The sequence below is a fragment of the Podarcis filfolensis genome (assembly GCF_964270895.1).
Source record: "Podarcis filfolensis genome assembly, chromosome: 9".
Taxonomy (NCBI): domain Eukaryota; kingdom Metazoa; phylum Chordata; class Lepidosauria; order Squamata; family Lacertidae; genus Podarcis; species Podarcis filfolensis.
In genome coordinates, this window is record NC_139610.1 from 69233278 (window position 1) to 69250972 (window position 17695).

The 17695-nt window shown below is 47.3% G+C and overlaps 1 long non-coding RNA gene across 2 annotated transcripts in view; it reads left to right on the forward strand.

Moving 5' to 3' along the window:
* The window catches only part of LOC310742528, a 48471-nt gene that overhangs the window by 23407 nt on the left and 7369 nt on the right, over positions 1-17695 (forward strand). The window contains exons 1-2 of one of the 2 annotated variants that reach the window (XR_014538513.1): positions 13866-14102; positions 15343-15486. The exons of the other annotated variant lie outside the window; for it this stretch is intronic. This is a non-coding gene — a long non-coding RNA (uncharacterized lncRNA). Of the gene's footprint in view, positions 1-13865; positions 14103-15342; positions 15487-17695 lie in introns of those variants that run through there. 2 annotated transcript variants of the gene reach the window in all.

The following is a 17695-nucleotide window of genomic DNA, read 5'->3' on the forward strand; positions in this document are numbered from 1 at the left end:
AGAACTTTGGGTTTCTTGAAGGGGTGCTTCCCTCTAAAAGGGCAAGCAGGGGTACCTGGACAAGCTGTGGGCTACCTCAACCCTGCTATTTCACTGGAAACATTTATGCCTGGCCTAGCACGTGATCCTAGGGCTTTGCCCTAGAATTCGATGGCCTGGAAGCGTTTCCGGCCTGAATAGTGTCCCCATGTGGTCCATGAAGCATTGGTTTCACCGGTTCCTTACATTGTTTAGTTTTTGCGGACTATGACAGGGCTTTTGCCGGTAATGCCTAGGTTGCAGGATTGGTCCCTATATGGGACAGCTGCATGCTCCCCCATTGCTCTACCTGGACACTTAGGTCCAGTGTCGAGGGTCTTTTGGTGGTTCCCTCACTGCGAGGGATGTAACAGGCGCCACGTTTGCAATATGCAAGCGGGAGAAAGCACCTTTGCGTGCCCGCATTGCAGTTTGCTCTGTGCGTTGCAGGGCACAGCGCTGCACGGGCTGCATTTGCATTGCATTGCATGAGAGATTTGCATTTGCATTGCACGGAGGTTGTGTGCATTGTATGGAGGGTGTGTGTGCATTGCACAGAGTGTAGTTGCATTGCACGGAGTGTGTTGTTGCATTGCACGGAGTGTGGGTGTGGGCGCATTGCAAGGAGTGTGTAGTTGCATTGCACAGAGTGTGTGTGCATTGCACAGAGTGTGTGTGCATTGCACGGAGGGTGTAGTTGCATTGCACAGAGTGTGTTTTTTGCATTGCACAGTGTGTGTGCATTGCACGGAGTGTGTAGTTGCATTGCACAGAGTGTGTAGTTGCATTGAACGGAGTGTGTAGTTGCATTGCACGGAGTGTGTAGTTGCATTGAACGGAGTATGTAGTTCCATTGCACGGAGCGTGTAGTTGCATTGCATGGAGTATAGTTGCATTGCATGGAGGGTAGTTGCATTGCACAGAGTGCGTTTTTGCATTGCACGGAGTGTGTAGTTGCATTGAACGGAGTGTGTAGTTGCATTGCATGGAGTGTGTAGTTGCATTGAACGGAGTGTGTAGTTGTGTTGCATGGAGTGTGTAGTTGCATTGCACAGAGTGTGTGTCTGAAAAGGAAGCTGGCTCGGCAGCAGCTTTGTCGGGACTTCTTTAGGGGTTCTGGCCAGCGTCAGCCCTGTAAATTTACGTATTATGATGGCAGCACAAGATGCCCCCTGCCCAAGCAGGGGCTGGAAGCTGGCAAGCAATACCTCAATAGGGATCCAGATGGATATCGTTTGCTAAAACATACCACTTGCCTATGGAGAAGCTGTCTGCCTTGAAGGAAGTTATTTTGTAATACTTCCTCTGTAGCAAGTGATGCTTCATCAGATCCGATCTTGCTGGGTCACTTAATTAATCTTGCATGCAGAGTGGTTGCCCCAGGCCGCCCCTTCCCTTTCCACTAAGCCAGGCTGCCTGCGGCCTGAGGTCCCCTTACCTTTCTCATACATGCAATGGGATCTCATGCAATGGTTGCAATTCCTAAATGTATGCAATAGTAGTTGGCCATGGCAGGATACCTGGAACTTGCACGGGGATTTTCAGGTTCATGCTGATGCTGCTGGATCTTTGCCCTTTGGTTTTTTATTTCAGGGGCTGCTGGTGTGCAAAGCCATGGCCTCAAGCCCGGTATGGTGAGGCAATCATGTGACCTAACTTTTCTTGAGTTTTCCCCATTGTAGTAGCAGTTCACATGTGGCCCGAGGAGTTCAGTGAACATCAGATCTGCTTTTGGTCTGATAACCAGGTAGTGGTGAGCGTCTTGGCAAAACAGTCCTCACGCTCCAGCAGAGTCTCCGCCCCTCCGCTCACGCTTTTGAGCTGCGCCACTTAAGGTTTAATATTGTGCTTTCTGCTCTCCTGATTACGGGATCCTCTAATGATGTCACTGACACTCTATCCCATTTTCAGATGGAGTGCTTCGGATCCTGGGCTCCAGACACTCAGCTACTGCCAGACTTTTCCAGACCACCTGTGGCATTTTGACAACAATTAGTAATTACAGAGAGCAGCAGCTTCCATTTCCCTTTCTGCTTTTAGCTCTTATGGGAAGGCCTGGATGGATTTCTTAGCCCTAAGCTGGCAGTCCTTGGCCATTCAGATGAACTGGCCCCCATCCTCTGAGCAGATCCTGCAGTATTTGGTCCACCTGCTGCAGATTGGGCATGCTGTTATAACTATAAGAATTCAGCCCACTGCAATGTCTGTTATACTGAAGCTTTAATTTTCAGAGACCCTTGTATAAAGTTTGTAGTGCGCAGGGCCTTGGAAGGTTGGAATAGGCTCCAACCTCATAGGACAGTGGGCAGGAAGTCGGTCAATTTTACCTATGCAGTATCTGCAACAAGCTAAAGCTTATCTGCTGGTAAAAGATCAAGGCGAGATTCCTTTCAGTATTCCATTGCATTTTGGTGCACTGAGGGTTGGGGAAATGGTTGTTGGAGCCAGCACGGGGCTGAGAGTCTGGAGGCTTATTGCTTCAGGACTTTTCCTTATCTGCTTTGGAGCTTGTCATTAGAGTTGGGAACTCTAAAACAGACTTAGTGGGCAGGAGTGCCACAATCAGGCTTCCTGTTACAGGTGAGGAGGGCCCTTGCCCAGTTATGGATACCAGAAATAATTGGCTTTTCATTCCCCTGGGGGCTGGCCCGCTCCTAGTGCATGAAAATGGGTTCCTGTTAGCCAGGCATCAATGTGCTTACGTCGTGCACCAGTTATTACGGCCTGCGGCTTGCCTACCGCTGAACACGCCTCATTCCTTCTGAATAGGGCTGCTGCAAAGGCTGCACACTGGGGGCCTGTCAGTAGACAGGATTGTGAATACGGGTCATTGGAAGTCTGATGCTGACAAGGGTTATATCAGGAAGTGTCACAATGATGTCTGTGCTGATGCTTGTCTGTTACTTCCTTTTTTCATAGGAGCAGCTGTGCGCATTTGGGCCATAGCATACACTCGGCTGGCAAGCGCGCTGACGAGTCTGGACTGGGGCGCCATCTCAGTCTTCCTGCCCTTGTGAACATATACTGGATGTCCAGATGGGGAATGCTTTGGGAGGAGATCCTTCCTTTGGTGCGGTCAAGTGTGACCTGTGCAGGTCCTCCCGCAGTGCTGGTGGTACAGCTAGGCGAGAATGATTTGCCGTCTTCCTCCAGCATAAGTTTGCATTCCTGCATGCAAGAGGGCTTGGTTCGAGTTGATGGCAGCTCTCCCTGGACTCAAAATAATTTAAGGCATTGGTTCAAGGTGATCTGGAGGGGGGGTTTGAGCACCTGTCCCCTCCAATGTGCAAAGATATTCCATTAAAGGAATCCAAGGATTTGCCATGCTTTTGTCAACCCCTTTCGAGGGGTAGGGCCACGCAAGAGTCCCTGGGAGCATTTGGGGTGAGCTTGAGTCTGATCCTGGTTCATTGCTCCCCAACGATGTTTGCTTGTACTGACGATATGGTGGGGCCCAGTCGTCAGTGCTGCCCTGCTGAGGTCAGGTGCAGCTAGTCGGGAACCAATGCCTAAACAAACTACCACCGAGCAGGCCAGAAAGCATGTTAATATGGCGGTGGAAAATAAAATAAAATAAATAAAGTAAATAAAATAAAATAACAAATAAAATAAAATAGGTCCTTGCTTTAGGTGGCTCTGTGATATTGCACCCTGCTGTTTTCTTCAAGGCTGTTGCCCTCTTTAGGGCAGATGGGGTGCATCTTTCCCCTATGGGGTACAACACCTGGCTGGATGCGGTTGCTTTGGGATTCATTGCTCCCCCACAATGTTTGCTTATACTGACGATATGGTGGGGCCCAGTCGTCAGTGCTGCCCTGCTGAGGTCAGGTGCAGCTAGTCGGGAACCAATGCCTAGACAAACTACCACCGAAGAGGCCGGAAAGCATGTTAATAAGGCAGTGGAAAATAAAATAAAATAAAATAAATAATAAAGTAAAATAAAATAGGTCCTTGCTTCAGGTGGTTCCGTGATTTTGCACCCTGTGATTGCCTTCAAGGCTGCTGCCCCCTTTAGGGTACATCTTTCCCCTATAGGGAACGACACCTGGTTGGCTACGGTTGCTTTGGGATTGAAGGAAGGGTTGCATTTGTGAGTGGTTTGGCGGTGAGCTAAGGCTCTGTGGCGGTTAGGCATTGGTTTAAATTGGTTGGTGGAGGGGTATGGATTGGCTGTGCCTGCCCCTCCAATGCTGCTGCTGCATGGGAATTCTGTTAAAGGAATTCAGGGGCTTACCATCCTCTCGTCCAAACCCCTGGAATCGGGTGCGGGCCGCGTAAGCTCCTGGGAGCATGCGGGGAGAAGCTGAGGGTCTGTGTCGCAGCTCCAGTTATCCCTGATCTTGTTCCTCCACACTGGCTCTCGCTGGAATCCGGGAGTCAGTGCTGTCCCCCAAGGCGGGGGGGACAGCTAGTCATAACCAATGCCTAAGCAAGGCGGTTAGGCATTGGTTTAAATTGGTTGGTGGAGGGGTATGGATTGGCTGTGCCTGCCCCTCCAATGCTGCTGCTGCATGGGAATTCTGTTAAAGGAATTCAGGGGCTTACCATCCTCTCGTCCAAACCCTTGGTGCAGGGTGCGGGCCGCGTAAGCTCCTGGGAGCATGCGGGGAGAAGCTGAGGGTCTGTGTCGCAGCTCCAGTTATCCCTGATCTTGTTCCTCCACACTGGCTCTCGCTGGAATCCGGGAGTCAGTGCTGTCCCCCAAGGCGGGGGGGACAGCTAGTCATAACCAATGCCTAAGCAACCACTCACAATTTGTATGTTTAATAAAGTTGTGGCCAAAACTATGCCAAAAACCTTAAACAAAAATTTATGAGTGATGTGTGAGTTATTGGGGTAGGGGTGTTTTGGGGGACCTCAGCACGCAAAGCTCATTGGAATAGCCAACTACTGGCCAGCATCCTCCATTATTTTTCTCCCAGAAGGCACCAGTGTTGGTACATCGTGGATCAAGTTATCTCATCCAGGAAAGATAAAGCTAGATGTGTTCAGCTGATTTATGGTACCCAGTCCTAAATATCAGATAACGTCTCCTAGTGCTTTCATGTAGATGTTAGATAGGCCAAAGAAGGATAAGCTGGAACCCTGCAGAATCCCATGAGTAAACTGTGAGAGAGCTGAGCACTGCCAGTCTCATTCCAGCCAATGGACAAGGGACAAAGGCGGCAGGAAAAGAGACCATATCCCACAAGTGTCCCAGAAAAACTGGGACATCCCGTTTATTATCATAAGAGAGTGGTGGCCATTTTGGTTGCTGTGATCTCACATGAATGAATTTTATTATTTCAGTCACAGACCACTTCCAGCCCACATACAATATCAAGGAAGTCATAAAACACGATAGGGATACATTTGAATTTGCAATTAGGTATAACAGGGACAATACAGATATAGCAACAGTTAAAAAATATATAAATTAAAACATAGTCACTAACATATAACCTAAAATTATCATTTAAGGCCTTAATCATTATTATATACCATCTCTGTTGGGGGTCTGGGAATCATACTTCCAGTCCTTATACACAACTAGCCAACATCTACAGGCTCTGTCCCTACCTCTAAGTGATACTGGTGCTGAGTGGCCCCCGGTGTCAACTGAAGAAGCTTGCAGGCTCATTCAGTCTCTTAAACATGGCAAAGCTCCTGGTGCAGACAATAATTCACCCAAGCTTCTTAAGGCCAATGTTGATTGGTGGGCTCCAGTGCTTGCTGCCTTGTTCACCAGCATAGATCAATCGGCTACCATCCCAGAGGATTGGGAACTAGCAATCATCATCCCAATGTACAAGAAAGGGAGCAGATCGGACCCTGCTAATTACAGGCCAATTAGTCTCCTAAGCATTATCAGTAAACTATATGCTGCCCACTTATGTAATAAACTTGAGGAATGGATTGAGCGAGAACATGCCCTTACAGAAGCACAAGCTGATTTCAGTGCAAACCGGTCAACTTTAGACCAAGGCCTAGTACTCCAGCATTTCACATGATTTCCTAGCGCGATTTCCCCCTGATGAAAGCACTTTTTGGGGGCTGCAATATTGTGTGGTGCCCCAAAATACATGTTTTGGATTGCAGTGACTAAACTGCTGGAGGCAGTGGAAGACAGAAGTGCCTGGCGTACTCTGGTCCATGGGGTCACGAAGAGTCGGACACGACTAAACAACTAAACAACAACACCCAAAAAGTGTTCTTTTTTGCGGGTGCGGAAACCATGTTGCGAAATCACGCACGGTTATAGAAAGCCAAATGGCTGTCATGCTCTTACGATAAATGGAAAAATGGCATCCAGGAAGATGACGTGCTGGATTTGGGCTTCAAAGTGTTGGAGGGTGTGAGAGACAGGACCACTAAATGATATCATGTTGCTTTGATCACTAAATGATACAGGCATGCCCCTCCTCCCAAAGGAGCCAACTTCTAGGGGTTGAGCTCCCTTTTGCCCCCTCCCATAAAATATTTGAGGGAGCCACCCCCCTAAAGTTGATGTGCATTGCCCTTCAAATGGTGTGCATGCACCATGTCATGTGATCAATTATGCAGGATGGGGCTTACATGGCCCCCACTATTTTATTTAAGTTGGCACCTCTGCTTCTATCTGTTGCTCCATCAGTGGAGGAAAGGGCATGGACATCAGTGTGCACTATACTTGTTCACCAAGAGAGGCTCCTCTCCTCCATTCAGAACAGGTAGACATCCAATGGCTAATCCAATATACATGGTGGATATTGAAGAAGCTGCATTCAATGCAGTAGAGGTTGAGTCGTTGCAAACAGGAACTCCACAGGAAGAGCAGAAGTCTCTAATGCACTGTAGATTTTTAAAGAGATATTTGTCATCAGAGGTGATGAGAAGCACACAGGCACCTCTGGGTGCTACATTTGTGACCCTAGGCCCAAGAAATACAGTAAAGATGTGAGATTCACACAAAGGACTACCTGACTTATAGCTCAGGTTCTTAGCCAGTCCACCACACTCTCTCATTATGCGTCACACAATCTCACCGTATTGCACCAACTCATCCAGTCACGGGGTGCCTGCAGTTCCTTTTGCATTTGCGTTGTGCCTTACTTTTTCTCATTTCAGGGACCATACTTTTGCATGGAATAGCTGCTGTTTTTTAAGTTCGTTACCCCTACCCATTAGAGGGCCTCCTACTATGATTGGAGCTGCTGTTTTGAAACAGATGTGCAATAAAATGAATGTTAAGCTGATAATTAATAGTTGGCTACAGGGGAGTGCTTAAAACCCCAAATCATAGACCAAGGCCTCATTTGTGCAAAATACTGCATAAACAATAAAAATAGAAATGGGCCCTTGCCTCAGTGAGTTTATTATCGAGGTTTGTGTTTCCCATCAGTTTTTCCCCGACACAAGGAAGGTAGGGAGGTTAAAGGAGAAGACAGTAACACAAAGTTAGTTGGAAGAAGTACAGCAACTTTTCTCCCGGTGATTATAATTCCTTCCTCCCACAATTCACTGCCTCATGAACTTGCCATTCCCAATCACTTGTGTTTATTGAAGTTCTCACAATGGGGACAGCTTCTGTGGGGACGACCATAGCTTAGTGGAAGAGAATCTGCCTCCTAGGTTCAATCCCTAGCGTCCCCAGATAGAATTGGCAAAAGTTCTTTCCTAAAACCCCAGAAAGCTGCTGCCAGGATAATATTGAGCTAAAAAATGAACCAATTGTCAGACTCAGTATAAGGCAAGTTCCTATGTGGTCATGTATGTTGCAGATATTAACATTACAAAGCTTGAAGCAACTGGAAGCATAAGAACTGACTCCTTTTGGACTAAATCATTGTCCAGACCCATAAAAATATTATTGAAAGTTTACTTGCAGAACTCTTCCAAACTATAACATAATACATCAAATGATGATTCCAAAACATCCATACAATGTCTTATCCTGTCCAGCACAGGCTCAGCATCTGGAAATAAAAGATAACTCCAGAAATCGAAACACTGTCTCTCTCCTCCATCCCAGCCTAAGGCTATGCAGCTTCTTGGAGACCCATTATCATATCCTTTTGTTCTCTGTGGCATTCAGAGAAAGACTGAACAGGCAACTCCCTTCAAAATGGCAACCTGCGATTCAATACCTTTGTCACCTGATCTAAGGTTACAACACTCACATGTTAGCTGGCAGAAAACAACAATTAGATAATGATCAACTCATTAAGAAGCTGAGAGTCTCTTAGAAAACTACTGTGGGGGAAAACCAGTGTTGAACCTTCATTAATACACCAACATTTTCCATTTCTGTGTCAATTAAACCAATTATACTTAACAATGGAATATGCATAAACATTCTGACTGAAGAAGTTGGAATGGGCAGTTATGGATTGCTAATCACAGATGAAACGAGTTAAGTCTGGACGGAGATGGGGCGGAGTTTCTCAACATTGAGCCAGGAAACAGTGTTGTTGCAGGGGGGGACAAAGTTTGGAAAGATGGGAAACCCCAAATTCCCCATATTGGTTCAAAACAGCTATCTGAATGTTGAACAAGTACACATAATTAGCTAGGACATATTGCTGGTTTTGTAGCATTGTGTTCTGCAGGCTGTGTCTCCTCTCCCTCCCTCCTAAAGGCTGTCTGAATCTCTGCTTGCGATTCCAGGCGAGGAAAGAAATGTCCATGTTCTGCTGACTGGAACACTTATTCTTAAGTTTGCCATGGGAAAATACTGTCCTCTGTTATCTTAATAACCTGGGAGATTGCAGTCGCTCTTTGCTTAGAGGGAGCTGACTCACGCTTAATGGGCAGAAGGCTGCATTATGTTGAGGTTAAGGTAGGTGACAGTCTCTATGCAGCACGGAGGGAACGCAAGGCTGTTAAATCTGTTGGGTTCTTTAGCTTAAAAGAGCATTCGTGTACAGGGCCTACCAGTGCTCTAAGTGGACCGGCATTAGCTCTGCAAAATCTATATTCACCTTTTTTTTTTTACTTAAAGAGCCTTAGATTGCTCACTCATTTGACTGGTGCCAAGTGGAAAGAGGAAGGAAAGGAAGGCAAGGACAAAGCGGAAAGCTGATTCTCTCATATGTTGCACTTGCCACAGGTAGTATATGAATTGTTGGATACACCGCCACAATTTCAGTGCTCCTTTACGAAGTGTGCAATTATGAAATTTGCTGCTGCAAGTCATGGTGATGACCACCAATGCAGATGGCTTTGAAAAGGGATTGGAACAATTTTGTGAAAGAGTGGTCTACGATTAGGGAACGAGCTGTCACTCTGTGGTAGAGCATCTGCTTTGCATTCAGAAGGTCCTAGATTCAGTCCAGGTAGGCCTGGAGGGAAACTCCTGTCTGAAACTCTGGATTGCTGCCACCGATCAGTGTAGACCAGGGTTCCCCAATCTTGGGTCTCCAGCTGTTTTTGGACTACAACTCCCATCATCCCTAGCTAGCAGGACCAGTGGTCAGGGATGATGCGGATTGCAGTTCAAAAACAGCTGGAGAAAATACTGAGCTGCATGGTTCAATGGTCTGATTCGGCACAAGGCAGCTTCCTGTGCTCCACTCCATAGCTAAGCCAGCTAAGTAGAACCTCAATATTTCAAGGCAGTGAACCTCTAGTTTCTGGGGAACGAACAAGGAAAGAGAGTTGTTGCCTTCATGCAGTGATGGCTTCATCTTTTAAAGCACACTGGGGCAAGAAACACACTACGGAGGCCCTGCGTGTCTCCACTTCCTCTTCACTTTGGGACTCACCCTGGGAATCACGCTGCTTCCCCCGCACTCCTCTTCCTCTGCCAGTGGAGACAGTAATGAAAGCAATGGATGCTTTTCTCAAGTGAATAAGTTGTCACAGCAAGATGGAAGAGGAGCAGGGCCAGGATGCCCCAGGGGTTGACAATGGACTCCTGCAATGGTGTGATCACTGGCCTGTTTCCAGGTGATGCTGCCTAGCCCTGATAGTGATGCATATATAGACAGTAGTCCTGCCCTCCTACCTTTTCATCTGTTGTTGGAAGCAGGAATCTGAGCAGCATGGGTCTTTGGCTTGATCCAGGAGGGATCTTCCTAGGTTCTCAATATTGGCATGCCTCCCATGTGAGTGACCTTGAAAGTCTAGAATTATTTTGGAATCCCCATTGTTTCATTAGTGATTCATAATTAATGTTTAATATAGGAGGCAGCAATTACTACTAGGCTGAAAATCCAATAAAAATGCATAATTTCTTCATGAGAAAAAGAGGCCAGAAGTACTGCCTTGTCTTTGTGGCACTACTTTGAACTCTAGCCTGAGTTGGTCTTAACAAAAATCTTCTTAAATATTTCGAGGAAGGTCAAAGTCGATCAGTGCAAACTTTCCCAGTTTAAGGCAAATCTTGAGATCTGTGTGCACCCCTAATTAAAGCACAGTTGTATCTACTTCTCTTTTAATTAGGAGTGTGTGAGAGCCCCAAGATTTGTCTCACTTCTGTATTACAGATCACATCTTTTACAATTCTGATCTGCTTGCTGTGTGCTCTCTGCTTCGCTCTGTGTCTTGGGTGCCGAGCTCTTCTGTGCAAAATGAAGCTCTGTGTTTTCCTGATCACTATAGCACCTAAATCATTCCTAGAAGCTGAAAAAGCTGCACCAGCCTTGCAAGTCTGGATGGGAGCAGGAGTTAACTGGAGGGATGCTTCAAGAAGAATCTGTTAATGCTTGGACCTATCAAATCCATCTTTTGTTGGGAGTTGAGAAATTGAACAGTTGATACAGCTCCCAGCAAATGAGCCTCTCATCCAGCTTAATAAACAGCTGATTACCAAAAGCATCAGAGCTTTTCTCTTTTCTGTGTCCGCTGATACGCCTTACAGGCCTAGGCCTTTTCACATCTTTAATATGCCTTACATGGCAAGGCTGCCTAGAATGCTGCCTATGGGGTTCTTCCTTTTTTAATATAAAATATGTAAGCTTTCCAGGATTTCCTGGGGAACTTGGGACAACTATTAAACTGGTCTATTAAATCTTCAGTGTAGGCCTGGAGACTGTCAGTCAATTAATTGGGCCATGTCTCCATGGAGACCTGTTAGTTACAGGTTGCCATTGATGTCTTGGAAGCATCTGGTTTCCTTTTATTTGCATACCTTTAAAGTTGCTTGGCATGATTTCTGAGTAGTTTGGATTGCGTCGTCTGTTCTTCCGGTGCATGCAGAACTTTCAATATTTTAACATTTTCACTCTGACCGAATCCCTCGCCCGGCTAGGCATTTGATCATTCCAAGGTGCTCCCTTGTTTATTTTAATTGAATGCTTGGCTGGGGAATTATGCTCAGATCAAAAACAGAAAATCATCAGTCCAGACACTGCAAATGCTAAACGTCCTTGTATGCTTGGCTTATTGACTACAGTGTTAACAGATTTAAAGGAGTGATATCCCTGTGAAAGAAAGAGGAACAGATTAAAGGAGGCCAGTGGAGAAACAGTTATGGTGCTCTGTTGCATGAAGAGTAATTAAGAACATGTGTCTGAAAGGGAAAAAGGCTAGACACAAAAGGACAGAAGAACCGCCAAAGATGGTCCAGAATCTAGGGCAATGGCATACAGCCACAGAATTCTTGGACTAAAGTCCAGACTCTATGAGGGATGTGATATGTCAGTATGGCTGGGAGAGAAAACACAGTGTGCTGGCAAAGCAGAGCAGCTGGAACCTATTATTATTATTATTATTATTATTATTATTATTATTATATCTGCCCTTCACCCTAAGGGCCCAGTGCAGGTTACCACAAGTAAAGCACAATGTTGGAAACAGTCTAAAACAACTTGCAATCATAGAAATAAGATGGGTTCTAAAAAAAAGAAACATATCAGGTGTCAAAAGGCGTGTCTTCAGGATTCCCTGACAGCTGTATAATGAAGTTGCTAGATATGGGGAGGGAGTTTCACAACTTAGGGTCTGCCACAGAGAATTCCTTCTCCTGGGTTACCCACCCCCATCCTGCCAAGGTTCGGAGGGTGGTGAAACAACCAATAAGGGCAATGATAATAGCAGAGGGGACCTATAGGGTGGCTTCCATTGAGACCTGTTAGTTACATGTTGGCAGTTATATTATCATTATATACTGAATAAATATGACCATACCCTGAGCCATGATGTTCAGACATGCAGTAGGATATAGTGATCATCTTTAACAGACTGCAACCATTCACTTATGCAGGGCTAGCTGGAAGGAGTGAATAAGAATCCCAGATAGACAGATGAGAGGGAGAGAGAGAGAGAGAGAGAGAGACCCAAGTTAAATGGGACAAGAGCTGTCCATTTTCTTAGCTATCCCATTGTCATGGGTTCACCCATTGGCAGTTGTCAAAATGGAGCTGGGAGCCAAAGACCAGAGCCAGGAAGACAATTTTTGCTTGGGCAAAATCCCAAACTGTACAGCAAGGGGTGTACAGCCTGTACCCCAGAGACCTATCTCACTCTGCTGTGAACCAAGTCTGATAGGTAGGCAGGCCTGGCAATCACTTGCGACCACTATTGTGATGGCCTGGGATTCGGACTCGGATGCTGAACCTGAGGGATCCCAGTCTGCACAGGATCCCCGCCTCCAGAACCAGCTGAGCCAGGGCTGGGGCATGAGCTGGGTCAGAGAAAGCTGAGGTTGCTTCTGGGTCCAGTAACCCTCCAGCCTCTCCTGAGCTGCAGAGGCTCAGGGCAGAGAGGCGGAGGGAACTAAGTTCCCGCAGGAGGATTGCTCGCCTCCAGGCCAGGAGAGGCGAGTCACCAGAGGATCGGGGCCGCCCTATGCCTCGGGGCAGATTAAAGCCGGCCAGCCCTTGTCCCAAGTTGCGGGAGCAACATTGTTGGTTGCTAGTTCCTGCCTGAACCCTATCCTGCTTTTCTGCCAGAGCTCCTGACCCGCCTTGGCTCCCTGCTTGCTTCCTTGCTTGTTTCTGACTTCACCCGACTCCCTCCCCTGCACCCAGCTTCAGCTACTACAGACTGCCTCCACATTGCACCTCTGACCATGGACTGGACTTGGACCATGCCTCTTGGGTAACCCACGGGACCAGCACAACTATGTCAGATGAAAAGCAGGGCAAACAAGCAAGAACAGAGCTCTGCGCCCAACACCTTCATGCACCCATTGCTCTAATCCCCTGCCTCTACTTCTTTACAGAGTAGCATGCAGGGAGTATTAGCCTTTTCCTTCCCTGCTGTGCCCAACGCCCCATAATCCTCCTTTCAGCAATTAGACTTGGGGGGGGGGACAAGTAAAGCACAATGTTGGAAACAGTCTAAAACAACTTGCAATCATAGAAATAAGATGGGTTCTTCAAAAAATGGAAGAATTAGTCATCGCAGTGTAGGGAGAAGGGGAAAGAGGGAGGAGGCAGGGCTCCATGGGAGACCTTGAAATGGGCCGAATGTTACCCACCTCTGTTTTACATGATCCAGAAAGACAAGTAAGCGATAAACATTGCACTTACCCCCTCCTTTGTTTTCTCTCTCTTTTCACATGTTAATAAATAAAGGTATGCATAAAGGTAACCATTGCCCATTAAGATGAAAAAGAGATTCTGGAAACTTGTGTGAAGAACCATCTGCCAGATAATCTAGCAATTACGATTATTATTACACTTGTAGCAGCACGTGCCACAAGTCTGCTGCACAACTTAATATATCCTTGCTCCCCAAAGACACACGATAGAGGAACACAAAGGAGCTCCTGACAGCACAAAGTTACAAGCATGGCAACGATAACCTCACGCCTCGGTGCCTCAACCTCCGTGGCTTTTGTTCTTCTCTGAGTATGCAGCATTCTTTCGAGAGCTTCAGTGGGAAGGGATTATGTTCTTTGTACAGCCATCTTGTCATTAAGACGTCCACACATTACAGCAAAGTCAGGCAACAGAAATGATTCATTAACTCTTTTGTTCTCTTCCTCTGGCCTGGTTCCTAGACTTTCCGGGTTGGGGCTACAGAGAAGCATGCATTTGTGCCCCTCACATTGCCGTTTTGCCCATCATGTGCTGCAGAGGTGGGGAACCCATGGCCCAAAGGAACTTGATGAGTGGGGCAAAGTTGCTACACTGGCTTGCTGACAGGTGGGGAGCTGATGTTTGCCAGGAAGAAAAAGGGTGAGTGAGGGAGAAAATTCCCTTTGTGGGTTCAATATGGAGGTTCAAACCAGATTTCCAATTAGTTAGACTTTATTCAGCAATGTATTACTGGATAGAGTCCAAAAGAGTCTGTGAGATAGCACAATCCCTATATAGGCAATATATTAGCTATATATTATATATTTTAGTTATACATACATATATATGTATACACACACACACACACACACACACACACACATATACAGCAAGGGGGAAAGGGAAAAGTATTTGATCCCCTGCTAAATTTGCCCGTTTGCCCTCTGACGAAGAAATGACCAGTCCATAATTTTAATGGTAGGTTTATTGTAGCTGTGACAGACAGAATAACAACAGTAAAACCTGCTATTAGCTGTTTGTTCTCAACCTTCTGCCACTCCAGTCATTGAAAACACTTATTGAACCCAAGTGCAGGGCCCTCCTTGTGACTTATCTGGAATTGTTTTTCACTCTGACAATCAGCATTAAGGCTCCTACTTCTTCTTCTTCTTCTGCGATCACTTGTAGCCAAGTAAGATTGTCTTCCATGAACACGGTCTTAACAGTGAGTCCGTAAGTGACTGTGGAGGCCAATTCTGGATCCACACGTTCTTTCACAGTCGAGACATAGGTTTCCAGGTGGGAGTTGATCACGGTGAGGGTTTGCCAAGTGTGCCTTCCTCTTAACATGTTTCTCCCTTTCGTCCTGAGTTCAAGGGTCTTCAAAGCCCATGACACCTTTGGTAAAGGCTGTTTTCCAGTTGGAGCTCTCTAAAGCCAGTGTTTCCCAGTTGTTTGTGTTTATACTACAGTTTTTAAGATTTGCCTTGAGGGAGTCTTTAAACCTCTTTTGTTGACCACTAGCATTACGCTTTCCATTTTTAAGTTCGGAATAGAGGGGTTGCTTTGGAAGATGATAATCAGGTATCTGCACAACATGACCAGTCGAATACCCGAAGCTGGACTCACAAATAAAGGGTTTTGCAGATTTTCTACTTCAAGAGGCAACAGAGAGGTTGGCTTGATGCAAACAAATCAGCAGAGCCATTCCGGTGCTCTTGTGTTTGCATTGTGCTGCGCTCCCTGCCATCTCACCCATCCTGGAACCAAACAGCGACCCCCCTGCTGGGATCACAGTATAGCAGCTCCATGCCCCCTGGTCAGCCACATCTGTGTGTGGTCCTCTAGATTGTTCTTGTCCCCTAAATATCATGCACATCACATCTGCTGATCATTGCAGATACAACTGTAGGGGAACATCTATGAAGCCTATTTGTTGAAGACTAGGAAGCTGAAAGATAAGGAGAAGTGATTGGTTCACTAGATGAAGACAAAACTGAAGCAAGTGGCCTACAAAGAAGATCCTATCCTGCATCATTACACGGTGAGCTGCCATCACTGGTGGAACAATGAAAGCCATCTCCAAGCTCATCATAGAGCCTGATATGGGGTGGGAAGAGGAGTTCCAACAAGCACTTGGGTGGGTCCAAAGTCATTCAAGGCTTTATACCTAACATTAATATGTTTTAATTGAGCCCTGTAATATAGAGGCAGCCAATACAAAATCTCAATATAGGTCTTAAATGGCAGGTGCCTCAAGCAGCCTCTTGCTGTAGCAGGGCCATCAAGAACAACCCTATGCAGAGCACATTACTACCCATCAATAATGCCTCCAACCTCTTTGGATTCAGTTTATTGGCCCACATCCAACCCATTACAGCCTCCAGACGCAAGTTCAGCGCTGAAATGGCTACTTGTGATTCAGATGGTATGGAGGGTGTAGTCCTGTGTGTCATCCACATATTGAAGATATGGATACCTCTCACAATGAGCTGGAGACCTCGCAAGAGGATACTAGGTGGAGTTCTGGTTGCATCCTGTTACCCAGCCCTTTGCCCAGGGGAGATATGATAACCATCTTCAAATATCTCAAGGGCTGCCACATGGAAGATGGAGCAAGCTTGTTTTCTCCTGCTCTGGAGGGTAGGACTCAAACCAATGGCTTCAAGTGACAAGAGAGGAGATTCTGACTAAACATCAGGATGAACATTCTGACAGTAAGAACTGTTTGACAGTGGAACAGTCTCCCTCAGAAAGATGTGGACTCTCCTTTCTTGTAGGTTTTTAAGCTGAGGTTGAATAGCCCTGAGGGACTCTGAGTTCAACCCCCTGTAATTCAGGAATCTCAACCAAGGCATCCATGGCCATGCAACTTCTTCTTAAAAACCTCCACTGAAGGAGCTTTTACATGTATAGGATGTCAGGCTTAATAGCTTATCACAGTACAGTGGTACCTCAGGTTAAGTACTTAATTCATTCCGGAGGTCCGTTCTTAACCTGAAACTATTCTTAACCTGAAGCACCACTTTAGCTAATGGGGCCTCCTGGTGCCGCTGCGCTGCCACCGCGCGATTTCTGTTCTCCTCCTGAAGCAAAGTTCTTAACCTGAAGCACTATTTCTGGGTACCGGGAGTCTGTAACCTGAAGCGTATGTAACCTGAAGCGTATGTAACCCGAGGTACCACAGTACAGCAAATACTAGACGGAGCTTCATAGACGGTTGTTACCGTATTTTTCGCACCATAGGACGCACGTAGTTTTCAGGGGGGGAAATCAAGGAAAAAATATGATTCCCCCCCCCAGCTCTGGGAGCAGTGGACAGGCTGCACGCAGCCTGTGCGCTACTCCAAGACCTTCTCCCTGCTTTTGCGGGAGGTGGCAGAATTCCCCCACCTCCCGCAAAAGCCCACAGGAGCCCCGCGTGACTCCTGCGGGCTTTTCGACCAGGAGGGAGAAGGGACTGAAACGGCCCGTCAGTCCCTTCTCCCTCCTTGGGGAAAAGCCCCCAAGAACCGCTCGCTCTTTAAAGGCTGTGCGGCTCCTGCGGGCTTTTCTAGGAGGTGGGGGAATTCCTAGAAAAGCCAGCAAAGCCGTGCAGCCCCTTTAAAGAGTGCACGGCTTTTGCCTGCTTTTGCGGGAGGTGGGGGAATTCCCCCATCTCCCGCAAAAGCCCGCAGGAGGGAGAAGGGACTGACTCGGCCAGTCAGTCCCTTCTCCCTCCTTGGGGAAAAGCCCCAAAGAGCCGCTCGCTCTTTAAAGGGTGCGCGGCTCCTGCGGGCTTTTCTAGGAGGTGGGGGAATTCCCCCACCTCCTAGAAAAGCCAGCAGAAGCCACGGAGCCCGTTTAAAGAGCGCCCGGCTTTTGCCTGCTTTTGCAGGAGGTGGGGGAATTCCCCCATCTCCCCCAAAAGCCCACAGGAGGGTTGGAGAGTAGCGGGAAGGCGTCGCACGCCTTCCCGCTGCCCCCCAATCTCTGGGGCTGGCGATGGGGGAAGCGCTTTTTTCCCCACCGCCAGCCTCGAAGCCGGGTTGGAGAGTAGCGGGAAGGCGTTGCGCGCCTTCCTGCTGCCCCCCATCCTCTGGGGCTGGCGATGGGGGAAGCGCTGCTTTCCCCACCGCCAGCCTCAAACCCGGGTTGGAGAGTAGCGGGAAGGCGTTGCACGCCTTCCTGCTGCCCCCCAATCTCTGGGGCTGGCGATGGGGGAAGCGCTGCTTTCCCCACCGCCAGCCTCGAAGCCGGGTTGGAGAGTAGCG